Source organism: Lactuca serriola, chromosome 1 (assembly GCF_051521515.1).
Source record: "Lactuca serriola cultivar US96UC23 chromosome 1, Lser_US96UC23_V15, whole genome shotgun sequence".
Lineage (NCBI taxonomy): Eukaryota > Viridiplantae > Streptophyta > Magnoliopsida > Asterales > Asteraceae > Lactuca > Lactuca serriola.
Window position 1 is genome coordinate 211,294,056 of NC_136408.1, and position 14,908 is coordinate 211,308,963.

The window sequence follows — 14,908 nt, forward strand, 5'->3', positions numbered from 1 at the left end:
CATATGGTAGTTTACTAGTAATCTAACTGGTACGTATGGACATGGATGTATACTCTTGCTACCCAAGGGCATGAGATGAACTGGAAGGGCCTTTATGACTATATATGTACATATGTTATATAACTAATATTTAAACGACCTTCTGACGAGTACCCGATATCCCACCAGACCATATCTCAAGCGCGAAAAGGAAATAGGGTGGATAGCCTTCCTAAGTCTTTTAAACATTTCTTATATAACTATACATATAGAGGCATGCAATTTATAATATTAAAAGCATAAAATAAGTTTTGTAAAATCTTAGAACATAATTATTATCTAAGAAAAGATCGACTTGATGTCAATCGATAAAACAGTTTGAAGTGAAACAATTTGGTAATAGCTTGGAGTAAAACGGATCGGAGTAAAATGGTTTGAAAAGGATCATACAGTGTGTAATGAACAGTTTAATAAGGATTTTTAAACATATAAAACATTTAAGAAAATCATTTGAAGAACCTGTTTGGTAAAACGGTTAATGTGTAGTAAATCATTTGAATGCTGCATATTAATCACATGTGATTGATATAATAACTAGGATAATTCTACTTATTAATCACATGTGATTGATATAATAACTAGCATGATTCTACTTGTATCCCCCCATAAAACATTTAAAAGCAGTTTAAAACATTAATTAAGGGGTATGAACTCACCTACAGTAAGTGATTGGAATTGAACGGACTGTTATCGTAAGGAAGGATCAGACAAGTGCTTGGTGTCAAGTGAAGACTTTAGACAAACACAATGATCCTAATTACATATGAAGACATATGTATATAAATAATTAGTGATTAAAACACTAATTATACAAGTATAAGCATTTTAATGCGAGGAAAACACTTTTAGTCAAGTGCTAGGAGGAAATGGGTTGCAACAAAGGAGTGCAAAGCCTCTTATGGGAGTTTATGGTCAAATAACCATATGCTTTGGATTTTATGGCCTAGGGGAGTAAAATCCTGGGCGTAAACTCCCAACAAGGTCTCTAAATGAAGCCTATCATTTATACAACTAGTTTGGTGAATTGTTTCAAGGCTTAATCAAGTGTTTGGGTGATATTTGCCACCTTTATAGGGGTTTACGGCCCTAGGACCATATCCCATGGAGATTACGACCGTAATCTCCTTTGGGGGAAGGTTTATGGTGCTTTCAAGTCCCTATATTATCAATGAATGCATTAAGGCAATTGTCTAAGGCTTTAGGAGGATTTATGGCACCATTTGGCACCATTTATTGGAGTTCACGGCCCTGGAGCATCTTGGGCCGTGAACACCCTTTTATTGGTGTTTTAGTGGTGTTTGCTAGCCCCAAACATACTAGGGTACTTGTCCTAATTTGTCTCTTGGCTTAAGGAAGATTTTCAAGGCATTTTGACACCTAAACATGGAGTTCACGGCCCTAGAACTTCCTTGGCTGTGAACTCACTTTTCATCATTGATTTTAATTGATTTTGGTGTCCTAAACATGAAATGGTGGGTTCTAGTTCGATTTCCAAGGTTTTGAGGGACTTTGGGACACTTTTAGCCCTTAAAATGGAGTTTACTCCCCAAGTGTTCTTGAGCGGTAAACTCCCAAATCTTGGGGTTTTGGTCCGATTTTGATGTTATAATACAGAACCTAAGCTATATAATATAACTAGATCGAAGTACTCACAATTTGGGATAAAAACCCGAAGATCCGTGAGAGAGAATTTGGCTTTTCTCTAGTTGGAAATGTAACTAATGAACTATTTGGTTCAGATTTCTATATATAGTCCTGAGATTTTTGGTAGGAAATATTTTTATTCTCGGAATGAACTTTAATATCCTAGAGTATTGGAATAACAGTGTTGCACAAAACCCTAGTGCGTCCACTCTCCTGATATCTCCTTAAGTGTAAATCCTGAAAAACTGCCAAACTTAAACCCGAAATCTGAATTTTCACTGTAACTATTCTACGTCTATTGGCTTCAAATGGTTTGTACAGAATGGAAATTTCGGGTTGTCACAGTGTGGGATTTTCAATCCCGTATAGATCTATACACAAGTATCACGCTCCCCCTACAAGGGATTATGGTATATAATACACGAATTAAAATGTATACTCGAAAGTACGTGAAATGTCTCACAAAACTTAGTATAAAACAGATTTACGTATGAAAATGTCCGTTTGTTCTTGTGTACGAAAATATCTCTTTGATATAGTGTTTCTAGTATGTAAATGTTCATGATTTTCTCGTAAACTATACCTATTATAGTTTTTCAAAGTGTGTGTTTCGTTCATATAGTAAACCCTAGTGTAATGCTCACTTGTTATGTAAAGTATAACATTTAAAGTGACATAAATGATCACCTATAATTAAAGTATAAATAAAGTGTTAGATTCGTATATATATAAACATGTTTTATTTCCAAAAGACAAGATGTTATCGAGAATAAATATTGCATACGAAAGTTCTCATGTAGTAGATATGAATCACATATGATTACTAGATAAAAAGTTTATATAGTGAGACTTTAGGTTACACACGATAATAACTGTGTGTTTACTTGCATCCCCCCCCCCTTAAAAGTGTATAAAAAGCATTTATCAAACATTTAAAAGCATAGTTTATAGGGGTATGAACTCACTTGATAGATCGAAGAAGGTGAGACGAAAACCGAGCAGAACTTTGACTTGAGAAAGCGGATTTTCTCGGGATTCTCGGGAATCTCAGGAGCGTAAACTTCCTTCGGGGCTTGGGTATGAAAATCGGGGCTTCAGGATATTACTTGCATGCAAAACGAAGTAAAAATGCAAGAAAGAGGAGAGAAAATGAGCAATTTACCCGGAACCCTCGCATCCCTTTTATAGGGGCTGGGAACCGCCTCGGTACGCTGGGCGTACGGGGTTACGCGGGGCGTACCCATGTGTCATGTGTGACCGCATCCTCGACTGCTTGAACTTCGGACGGGTCAACACATAGGGGAGTAGAGGGGCGACGTGGACGTTCTGAGGCCTACTCCTCGAGTACGCTGGGCGTACGAGGGTAAATTGGGCGTAACTCGGATTGGCCCGGTGACTCCTCCTTCGGATAATACCGGATTTTTATTTAAATTAATATTTTAATTATTTAGTAAACTTCAAAAAGTCATATCTTCGTCATACGAACTCTGTTTTTGACGTTATTTATATCCACGCGTAGGTGAGACTACTCTCTACAACTTTCGTTTAGACTCCGTCAGCAAATTTTGAAATTATTATTTTTTTTTTCAAAGGTCGAGGTAGGAAAAGTCCGTTAGAAATCCATAACTTCTTTATCCGATGTTTGTTTTTGCCAGACTTTTTACCATTGAAATACCATTGTCGAGACCTTCGATTCTCATTTAGTTCATTCCGGCCAAAAGTCGCTCACCCTCTGTTTTGAGTTTTTAACTGTCTACCGCTATACCGAACTTGGAAAAATCATAACTTCCTCATACGAACTCAGATTTGGACGTTCTTTTTATGTATGCTCACGGTTTAATGATATCTAACAAAGTAGGTAACCAAATAGAGACTTTTGTACATTTTATTTTCCAAGTTAATTTCATTATTTTCAAAAGTGGTTACAATACTTGGCTTTTTAGGTCATTACATAGAATCGAAATACCGGGTTGTCACATAATGTGAATTCATGTCAACACCTGTGATATAAATAAACTGAGTGGGTTAGGTTGGGAAACCTGGTGAGTACATAGGGTTTTTAACCCACAGTAATATACTTATTATGTTTAACCATCAAACAATTAACCCAATTACCCATCCCCATTATCTTATTTACTCTTAAGGATCTACCCTAAGAATCAACTATTTCTTGTTCATTCATTCCTAAGGATCATCCTAAGGAATTTGCACGAAGTCCATCGTTACCATGGTTTATAGATTACACCTGGTGAACATGTAGTCTAAAACATCTGGTGAACACTTAATTAAAAAATAACTAGTGAGCACACTTAGTTCAAAAATACCTAGTGAACACAATCAGGTAAAAATACCTAATGAGCACCAAGTTCAAAAACACCTACAGATTAGGAGCCTGCTAGCGTTCCACTGGACTGTCTAGTATAGTCTGTGGTCGTCATCTATACTCCACTAGATGACTGGATCGCTGTCAACATTGATGTCTTTCATCGTCTTATCACACAACAACAATTTCATCTACTCATGTTTTACCCAACACATTTTGTAGATATAAAATACATATACAGTTTAAATCATTTAAAACATTTATAAAAATCTTTCACCCATCATAGACAACAAGTATTCAGACAATACAAACACATAGCATGTAATTTATATTAAAATACTTCATATCTGTGTGTAAGATGAAAGTAACTATGCACTCACCTGGTAAGATGGTGATTCCGAACTCAGACAGCGCTTTGTTACTCTTAAAACAATTTCCTTCGACAAAACCTAGTATCATTACAACTAGGGTTTAGTCTAATATTCACCGAGACTAATTAATAGTCAAGCTATTATTACTATTATATAAGCGTAAAACAATACTCTTCAACCACTATGTACAGACAGGGGCCAGACATAAAACACCAGAGGGCAGGACCATTTTAGCATATATCACTTCTGAAATCCAACAAACCTATGCGGCCCTTTAAACCAGATTCCCCGTACCGTGGGTGGTTAAAAAGATATTATAACGACTCTTATATAAAACATGATAATAGCCCAAATAGTTATTATAAGGTCCTAATAACATTACTATATTTAAATAAAAGTTATATTAGAAATATTGTAGGCGTAGCTCACTTACAGCGGATTTTTATTAAAAAATCGGGTTTCGCTGGAGCAACATTTCCGAGCCGAAAGCTTTTCTTCTTGGAGCCGTCGGGCGCTCCGGGGCTTCCTTCTTGTGCTAGGGAGGTTCCCTAGACTTGGGAGGGGTTTAAGGAGTCTAGAGAGAAGTTAGAGAGAGAGAAAGAGAGGCTTATGGTGTGAAGAAAATATGAAGTATTCATCCTTTATTTATAGGGATTTTATCGTAGAGTAGCCCCTAAGCGTCGTCCGTATATTCTGCGTAAGAGCTCCATTTTATACGTTATTTATATCCAGGCATTGGTATTTACGAGTACTACAACTTTCATTTAGACCCCGTCGGCTCATTCTTATTGTACCTAAGATTTTCAAAACTGTATTTGAATTCGCCGCGCTTGAAGAGTAGAGACTAAGTTTCGTCCATATATCTAACATATGAGCTCTATTAGCGATGTTCTTTATATCCACGAATTGGTATTTACGAGTGCTACAACTTTCATTTAGATCCCGTTGAATAGTTCCATTCTATCTTAGATTTACAAAACTGTATCGAATTCGTTGCGCTCGAAAAGTAGAGACTAAGCTTCGTCCATATCTTTTGCATATAAGCTCCATTTCGACTGTCTTTTTATCGTTTAACTCCTATTAACAATATATTCATTTCTCATTTAGGTTATTTTGGCTGAAAATCAACCGATCTAAACTTCGAATTTCCGGGCCGTGCACTATTATGCTAAATCTTAGAAAAATCACAACTTCCTCTTACGGAGTCAGATTTGGGCGTTCTTTTTGTGGACGCTCTCATTTTAACATATTCTATGACTTTTTTTAGATCACTAAGGCTAAAAAGTCATGTATCTTAAATTCACTATTTACGTCTCTTGGTGCCGTGTCAGTTTTGCCGTAAACTTCGACGGGTCATAACATCTTCGTTATAACTCGGATTTTAGCGTTCTTTATATGTAATGAACCCTTGAGACATATTCTACAAATTGGTTAAGATTATTTATTATAAATAATCTTTTGTCAAAAAGTTGCTTTCACCACTTATTGCCTCTAAATTGACTAGCCCGGATCTATGGGCGTTACTGATGGTAGAGAAGGCTCGTGAACGGGAGAGGATAAGAAGCGTAAGACCTCAGACACTTCCAGTAGGGGATCGGACAATGGATTTTATCGCTCCAGGGGTTGGGTTGCTATTGGTGTAGCAGGATTAGTTACGTCAACATGATTGCTCACAGGGGGAAAGCCCGTTATAGTTTGTTGCGATCAGGAGGGTGACAAGGAGGTTGACTGCCTGATGATCAGAGAGGATCGGTGAGCGTACCTGCTCCGACCAATTTGAGGATTAGCAATGGAGGAAAGGGTAGACCCGGAGCCCCAGCAGGGAGGGGCCCCACTTCATAGAACCAGATAGGGATATCGGAACTTCGGTAGGCGAGGGTGCGAGGTATGTACCCTTTTGCCTCCCCACCAACATTAACTGTATTTACAAGTGGTTATTTTTCATCTGCATGAATAGGCATATCGTTGGTTGTTATCTCTGGTTATGGTTGAGTTATACGTATCTTCAAGAAGAGTTTTATGCCATCTTCATACCATGAATTTTGGTGTAATAGTACGGGGTCGTCTCCTTGTATATTGCGGATTGTGTAATGTTCGAGTGTCATTTTAGGTGTGGTTGGGGTTGATTCAAGGGCTCGTACGAGGGAATTATGACTAGGTTCTAGTAACCTTAGCTATTATGTTGGAAAGGTTTTCGGAGTTGTCAAAGGAGAGAGAGAAGTTGTCGCTGAAGTGTTGTAGGAGCATCCGACCTTTGGACTACGAGATCTGAGGGTGATATTAGTTTGAGCAGCTAAAGTCATTGGCATTGTTCGGATTCAAGAAGTGCTAGTTGGTTTTCAGGAATCATGTTGTTTTGGAAGGGTTATTCATGGTGCTCTAGCTTTGTTAGTCACCGACTGTCAGCAAATTGACCATTAGAATGAGAGAGGGTTGAGGAATCCTTCAATTCTCATGTGTTAAGCGGACTTAGCTGAATCTAAGTGGGGGAGAACCATTCAGAAATCTAGGATGGAAGCGAGTGTGAGACGAGGTTGTGTTTCACATCCCCATTGGAGGAGAAAGGCGGCCTTAGGGGATGATTGAATATAGGATATCGGGGGATGGGAGTTCGGGAAAATCCCCAACATTTGAATCGCATCTTCTTGATGCCTTATAACAGGCTTCGGGGGAGGGAACCAGTTAGTGTTCCGGTCAGTATTTGAGTTCAGTTGGGAGGATAGGCTGCCTGGTGCTCAACGTTGAGATGTGTTCGGATTGATTGGCGAGCAATAGGGCCATGGGCAGCGATCATGTGGTATGAAAGTGTTGTAATCCTACGGGGGAGCCATAGCATTCACTAATAGACTGTTAGGGTGAAGGTGTTGTAAGACTACGAGGGAGCCATAACATTCACTGTGAACGTGTTGTAAGACTATGGAGGGAGCCGTAGCATTCACTAAAGGACAGTCAGGATGAAAGTGTTGTAAGACTACAGGGGAACCGTAGCATTCACTAATGATCGGATAGCATGAGAAGTGTTGTACAACTACGGGGTAGATGTAGCATTCATGAATTCTTTCGGGAGATTGGGGCTAGGGTAGACCAGTTCGCAAGGTTGTGAGGAAGCCACAGCTTAAGTAGAATCAGGATCGGAGACGATTATTCGATCGGTTATCTGTGGGCAAGCCCAAATGGTTATGGGAATTCAGAATGGAACTGGTAGAGACCGTTTAGTGAAGGGTTTGGATCTTGTGGATAAGTGGTACGTGACATAGTAGGGCTACGGCTGGGTAGTCCTGATATTTGATCTCTTGGGAACCTGGTGGGTGGACCGGGTGTGAGACTGTAACATCCCGAAATATCAAGAGTAGAGTGGAAGGGCTAAAAGAGTAAATTGGGAAAGAGTGACTCGGCGAGTCCATGGGTGGACTCGGCGAGTAGAGTCGCGACTGGTTCTCGTGTTAAGTAGCCGACTCGGCGAGTCAGTAAGATGGACTCGGCGAGTAGGCGCTAAGTGGAGAAAACCCTAATTATCGGGGTTGAGCCCTATATAAAGATCATTATGTTTTCCTCCCAGCCTCTTTGTTCCCCCTTAAGTTCCAGAAACCCTAAAATCGTGGAGAAGCACCATTGTTGAGCAAATTGGAGCTTGAAGAGGTGGTTGTTGAAGAGATTCCAAAGAAGAAGAGGCTTGGATCAAAGGGCTTTGCAAGGATTCGGGATAATCTTCTTCTGGAGCTTCCTTTTGAGGTATCTTTCCATTGTTTGCGCTGCTATTGTCTAGATTCTTCATTTTGGGGGTGTTGAGACCATATCCTTTGGATGTATTGGAGTTTAGAGGCTAGATCTGAAGTTGCTACCTCAGATCTGGGATGGAGAAGAGTTAGAAGGCATGAAAGTCCCTGTGTTGAGTGTTGGATGAAGCTATCTTGTCCCAAACCTTAGCCCTAATGTGCAAAATGCATAGATCTCTTTGGATTCACGTAAAGTTTGCCACTTTACGTGATGGATGAGTTGTAGGAGGCTAGATCTATGTTTTGGAGCAATTGCATGGCCTGGAGTGCTTCCGTATGGATTCAGACAGGTGGTACTCGGCGAGTCACATGGGTGAACTCGACGAGTTGCTTGAAGATGGCATGGAACTCGGCAAGTTGTATGAACAACTCGGCGAGTAGGATGAAGATTGCCTGGAACTCGGCGAGTTGTATGAACAACTCGGCAAGTAGGTTGAAGATAGCCTTAGACTCGGCGAGTCTGTTCTTGGGCTCGGCGAGTCTTGTCGAAGAGTCCCAATATTTTCTAGTCGAGTCGAGAATCGGTGAGTCAAGGGATGACTCGGTGAGTTGTGTGCGGGTGGACTCAGAGTTGTTGAACTCGACGAGTCTCGGGGTGACTCAGTGAGTTAGGTCGCGGGTTGAAGGAAGTTCTGATTATGGGAACTCGGCGAGTCATAGGGTTGACTCGACGAGTAGGGTCAGTCAGGAGTTGACTTTGACCTTGTCTTTGACCAAGGGTTGACCAGTGGTTTCTAGGGGCATTTTGGTAATTGTTGATTGTTGTTTTGAGTTCAGTCGGCAGTTTCGAGGTGAGTTATCCTCACTATATCAACAGGGTCTAAGGCACCAAGGTCGGCCCTTATCGGATTGAGATCCGGGTAGTTGTTGTTATATTGTTACTATGTTATGTTTGCATCCTGAGAGCTAGGATGGTATATAGAGACCTGTTTGAGATAGGTATCCTGAGAGACAGGGTGATGCTATGCTAGTGACCTTTTAGGTCGGTATCCGGGTTAGGAGGATGATATGCTATGTGATCTGTTTGATCTGCTTGTTGACTGTGAGTTGCTATATGATTGTATGTATATGTGCACATGGTTGTTTGGACTGGAGTTGGGTTGAGGCGGGTCCTACTGTGTGCGGTAGGCCAAGATACCCAGGGCGGACCGGTTGTCCCGAAGGCCCAGCGAGCGGCCCGGATAGGCTGTAGGCCCCGAAAGGGCAGACCAGACGTGCCAAAGGCTCGGAGAGTGGACCAGAGAGACTGAAGGCCCGGTGCGGGCGGACCAGTCATACTGTAGACTCAGAGAGTGGACCAGGTGGATTGAAGGCCCGGGAACGAGCGGACCAATCACACTGCAGACTCGATGTATGTGGATAGACTCGGAGGGTGGACCAGGTGGACTGTAGGCCGGTGCGGCGGACCAGTAACACAGTAGACCCGAAGTGCATGGCTATTCTGTGATCGGATATGTTATGGCATGTTATGCGTGTATGGTATTTATGGTTGGTATTTGGGGATATCTCACTAAGCTTTCGGGCTTACAGTTGTGGTTTCATGTTTTTCAGGTACTTCAGGAGATTGTGGCAAGGCGAAGGCGTGATCGTACCGCTCCTCATGATTTTTTTGTATTGTGATTCTGGGAACACGTTAAATGTTTTGTATTGAAAACCTTTTTGTAAAGATTTAATGGAATCGAGATGTTTTTGAAAAATTAAAATTGGTTGTATTTTTCGGTCGTTATAGAGACTGGTAGTCCTGGGGATTGTCTAACTGTATCTAATTACCGGTCAGGTGATAGATATCAGAAGTTATGGTGCATAATGGATCTCGAGGTAGTATCGGGGTATTCACCCGTTTCTGAAGGGACTCTGAATCGGGGTTCTCGCATCTTCAGTATAGGATTTTGTTTCAGTGAGATGAGATTTGGGTGCATAAGGATGCCAAGGGCATTAAATGCAGGATACCAGGGTAATGAATGGGTTTGGTTCACTGGTAACTTAAGCCATCATAATGTGTCTCGGGTTGGTTCTATCAGTAATAGGGCCACGACATGTTGGAATCAGGAAATGGTAGGTCGAAGGAGGTCGGGTATGATGTAAGACTACAATTTTTCTAGTAGCATTCACCTTTGCATCGGATTCAGTAACGACGGGTTGTTAGCCTATCATGATCGGAGGGATCAAAGGATTGAAGGAGTCATGAGTGGCAGTCTAGATAGGGCTGTCATTGTTAGACGAGGTATCCTTCGGAGGTCATGTGGGACTGTTGTACATGTGTTCCTGGCTCAGCAATCGGGTAAGTGTCCGGTGTTTCGGATAGTTGGCAGACAAGTTGGGACCAAGAAGGTCCTAATTTGTTCTTCAGGAAAGCAGTTATGTGGTAGCAAGATGAGTTGGAGTGACTTCAGTGATTTGGGGTTCCTGCGTGGAGTTTCTTGTCATACGGGACATATACTATGTTGGTTGCATTTAGACTAAATAATATCAGAAATTGAATAGCCAGTTGGGAGATAAGTGTTGTGAACTTGGAAATGATTCGTTGTCGGCAATCTATCAGGGAGACAGACCGTCTCGAGACTTTAGATTTCAGATGGAGCGGATGTGAACAAGTTGAAGGGAATTTTTTCATCTTCGATTTCTAGAACCCTACTAGGGTTGGTTTTAGTTGCCTTGGGAAGGCTGGGGTATTCTTGGGTTTGTGGTCGTGTTGCTCAGGTTGCCTGGTATGTTGGGGGATGGTGATGCATGATTTCGAGGACGAAATCTAATTTAAGTGGGGGAGAGTTGTAACACTCTGTTTTGAATCAATTTGTAGTCTAAAGTTGTGGCTCGAAGGTCGGTCATTATAAGGATTATGTCTTTTGATAAGGTAAGATCTAGGCCCATTTGGTGCGGGTGATGTATTAGAAGTGATTTGGGTGTTCGGTTCGTGTTTTTGAGTCTAGTGGTATTTCGGTAATACATACTAATTTGGATAACAATACAGGAACAAACATATAAACTATAATAGATATAATTCTGGAAGGAAAACACTAGGATCTTACTATGAAAAGGATAATACATACGATTTACCATTATAAAAAGGCTTTTCATTATTCTACATGTAACTGTCAGTATAGCTTTGTGAGACACGCTTCAAGTACTTATCTATGTGCTAATGAAAGTCCTGACATTATAAACTAGAGTATCTTGGAAGGATAACATGAATTTGTGTATAGACTTATACGGGACTGACAATCCCACGCCCTGACTGTTAGCTACAGTTGGAATGGAATTTATGGGGTGATAAATGTCATAAACGATTTCCGACGGCTGAAGAACGTCGTATCAGGCCATACGTCATATTACCATGGTTATAATAACTCACAATTTGGTATTAATAATACGATTAGTCTATGAATACATAAACAACTTCACATAGTTTATTTAATAAATAAGACTGTAATACAAGACTTTACAAACAACCGGGACATAAAAGATCCATATTGCTATGTCTATGATTTCCTTGAGTTATACGTCAGGGTTATACATAAATGATGTCTGATAAGCAGTGGAATGAGTGACCTCCGCGTTACTTCCTATTCCTTGTTTGGTTGTGGACTTAGGGCAGAATGACACATTCTATTGTTTGTTTGATCTTGATTATGTATAACTTGTATACACTAAGTGATTATAGGAGGAGCAGATATGGGTCACACCCACACATAAGTACAATACTCTACTTTCTAACATGGAAACTTGCAATTCTGGAGGAATAATTATCCAGGTGTATACATACATAAGGGTTGCATACAAATACAACTACATTATATTACTTTTCTAGTATAGAGTAAATTAAATTTCTGAAAGGACCATTATTGTTAACTCCATGATTACCTAGTGAATATGTTAGGGTTATACACAATGAGGACCTAATAGGCAGTGGAACGTGAGACTTCCGCCTTACTTTATGTTCCTTGTTTGGTTGTGGGCTTAGGGTAGAACCACACATTCGACTGTCTGTTTGATTTGGATTATATATAACTCATATTCACTAAGTGATTGTTGAAGGAACTGGTATGGGTCGCCTAACTTACATTTCATCTACTAAGAAAATAGTGGATTTTCTGAAGAAACACGCTAACGTTTTCAAGGAAAAAAGAAAAGATTTTCAAATACAAAAATGCTAATGAACTCACCAACTTAAATGTTGATACACTTTCAAAACCACTTGTATTCTCAGTGAACCAATAGATAGGTAAACACGCAAGTTTCGAGAAGACGGAGTATAATAGCTTCAAGTCTTAGTTTTGCTATTTACTATTGAAATCAATCATTTGTAATTCGAATGCAATGTAAACACTCTATTATTAATAAAATGGTTGTTTTTTCTTTGATCACTATTATTCATTTGTGATGATACAATACATGACGTCCTCTTCCCCCAAACATTTCCGCCGTTTCGGTTTGGGGTGTGATGGATTGGTATCAGAGCATTATTTATAGTGAACTCAGTATATCAACCCATAAGAAGATATACAACTATAAATACAATGGGCTGAAGTGCTTTGACTAAAATTATACTTTTAAAATATAAGTATTTTATAAGAAGTATACGAATATGCAAACATACTAAAACAAGTATTACAATAAGAACAAAATAGAAGTATTTAGATGTTGGACACTACAGTCAAACCTAGATAGTTATGCAATCATATCTGAGATAAATATAGCTTGATCAACGATATTTATTTGAGATATGACCAACATGTGTTTGAGAGTGTTAGTGGTGTTGCAGCAAGTCTAAAACTTACCAACTCTATATGCCAATGAATACTAGAATCAAACATAAAGTTTAAAATAGTATATGAGTATTTTAGGATACTATAAGATAACAACAAGTCTAAAAACATAAAAAGTATGTATACTAAGAAACATTGGATACAAACAGACAATTAAAATACTATAGGGGTATTTTAGGCACTATAACTAACTTATGTGAAAACCAAAAGACCCTTACTGGCAGGTTTATAATTGTGGAGTGTATGCTCCTAAGGTTATAGATAACTGATATTTTATAGACTTAGGATTTGCGATCTTCACTCTATTTCTTGTTCCTTGTTTGGTTGTGATATTAGAGTAGTATCACTTATTCGAAGGTCTATTAAATCTTGGTTATATACAACTTGCATACACTGCGTGATTATAGGAGGACCCAGTAAGGATCACTATAAAAATTTCCATAGAAATGTCTTAATTAACCTCATATATTCTTTAAACACTCCCATTCTCGCACACACAACATAGATAGATGTAGCCACTCCAATACAACAGGCAGCAGATGAGTCGAGGAAGAAATAGAAAGGGTTTATGAGGGAGATTCCATGAAGGAATCAGCCAAAGATAAAGGATGTCGCGGGGATCGATAATGAACCTTACCTTATCAGGAGCAGACACGAGACACTCGCTCTAACATTCGGAGTCAGATCCTCCATTATGAGGTAATGGAGATCAGTGAAAAAACTCGAAGCATGATGGAACAAAGATTCAACACCACTATGACGAACAAGAACACTATAGGAATGCCTAGAGACAACAAAACTTCACAACTGAAACTAGAACAAACATAGCAAGGACAAGGATCAGAGGAAACCATTCATGAGGAATGCGAGGTGGCAGAGAACCTTATGCGTCACACTAATAACTAATAAACTAATGTAACATAGTAAGTTAGTGAGTACACTACACACCCTATGTGCTAGGCTCATTACCTCCTTCATAACAACTAGTAATCATATACCAGGACGCTAAATTTCATTTACAGGTGGTCACTATTAAAAATTCATAAGTCTATTGTACATAGACCTCTGTTATGAATTGTTTTTAAAACACTATAAAAGTCGAAACATGATACACACAGAAAAAAGATAGCCTAGTTCTTATGACATTCGATTTTAAACACTACTGAGGGCTTACCACTATTTCATCTTTTAAACCTTAAGATAGAAAGATGCCTCGACTCAAACCCATCAGGCGTGTCATCAACAACACGTCAAAAAATCCACCACCGCCACAGTATGAACTTACTATTTCCAAGTTGTGGTAACAGCCACAGTGACAGCCGCTATAACTCAAATCCATGCAAGCGGTACCCATGGGACGGGAAGTGGTGCTAACACTTCTAACCATGGAGAAAAGCCATGGACACCAAAGGGACTTTTCATATAAATATTTCATGAACTGCAAACCCAACTCCCTTAATGGTAGCGGTGGAGTCATTGTTCTAATGCAGTGGTTCGATAAATCAGAATCAGTCTTCGAGATTTTCCCATGCCCAGAACGGTGCAAAGTTAAGTTTGCTACTTGCACCTTCTCAGACAGGGCCCTCACATGGTGGATTGTCCATGTTAAGTCACTGACTCTCACAATGGCTAACTCAATGGGCTGGGAGAACCTAAAAACAATGATGATGGAAGAGTATTGCCCGAGGGGAAAAGTAAAAGACTAGAACAAGAGCTGTGGAGCCTAACCATTACAAGCTCTTACATAGTAGCCTATACTGATAGATTCAGTGATCTAGCGGCACTATGCCCCAGGATGGTTACCCCGAATCGCAAGAAGATAGAGAAATATATCTGGGGGCCATCTTCTCAGATCCAAGGAAACGTTATAGCTGCAAATCCATTCACTTTTGACAGTGCCAAGCGTCTAGCACGAACAGGCTCTTACATAGTTACCTGTTTTTACTCATTACATGAGAATACAAGTAATTTTGAAAGAGTGTCAAGAAT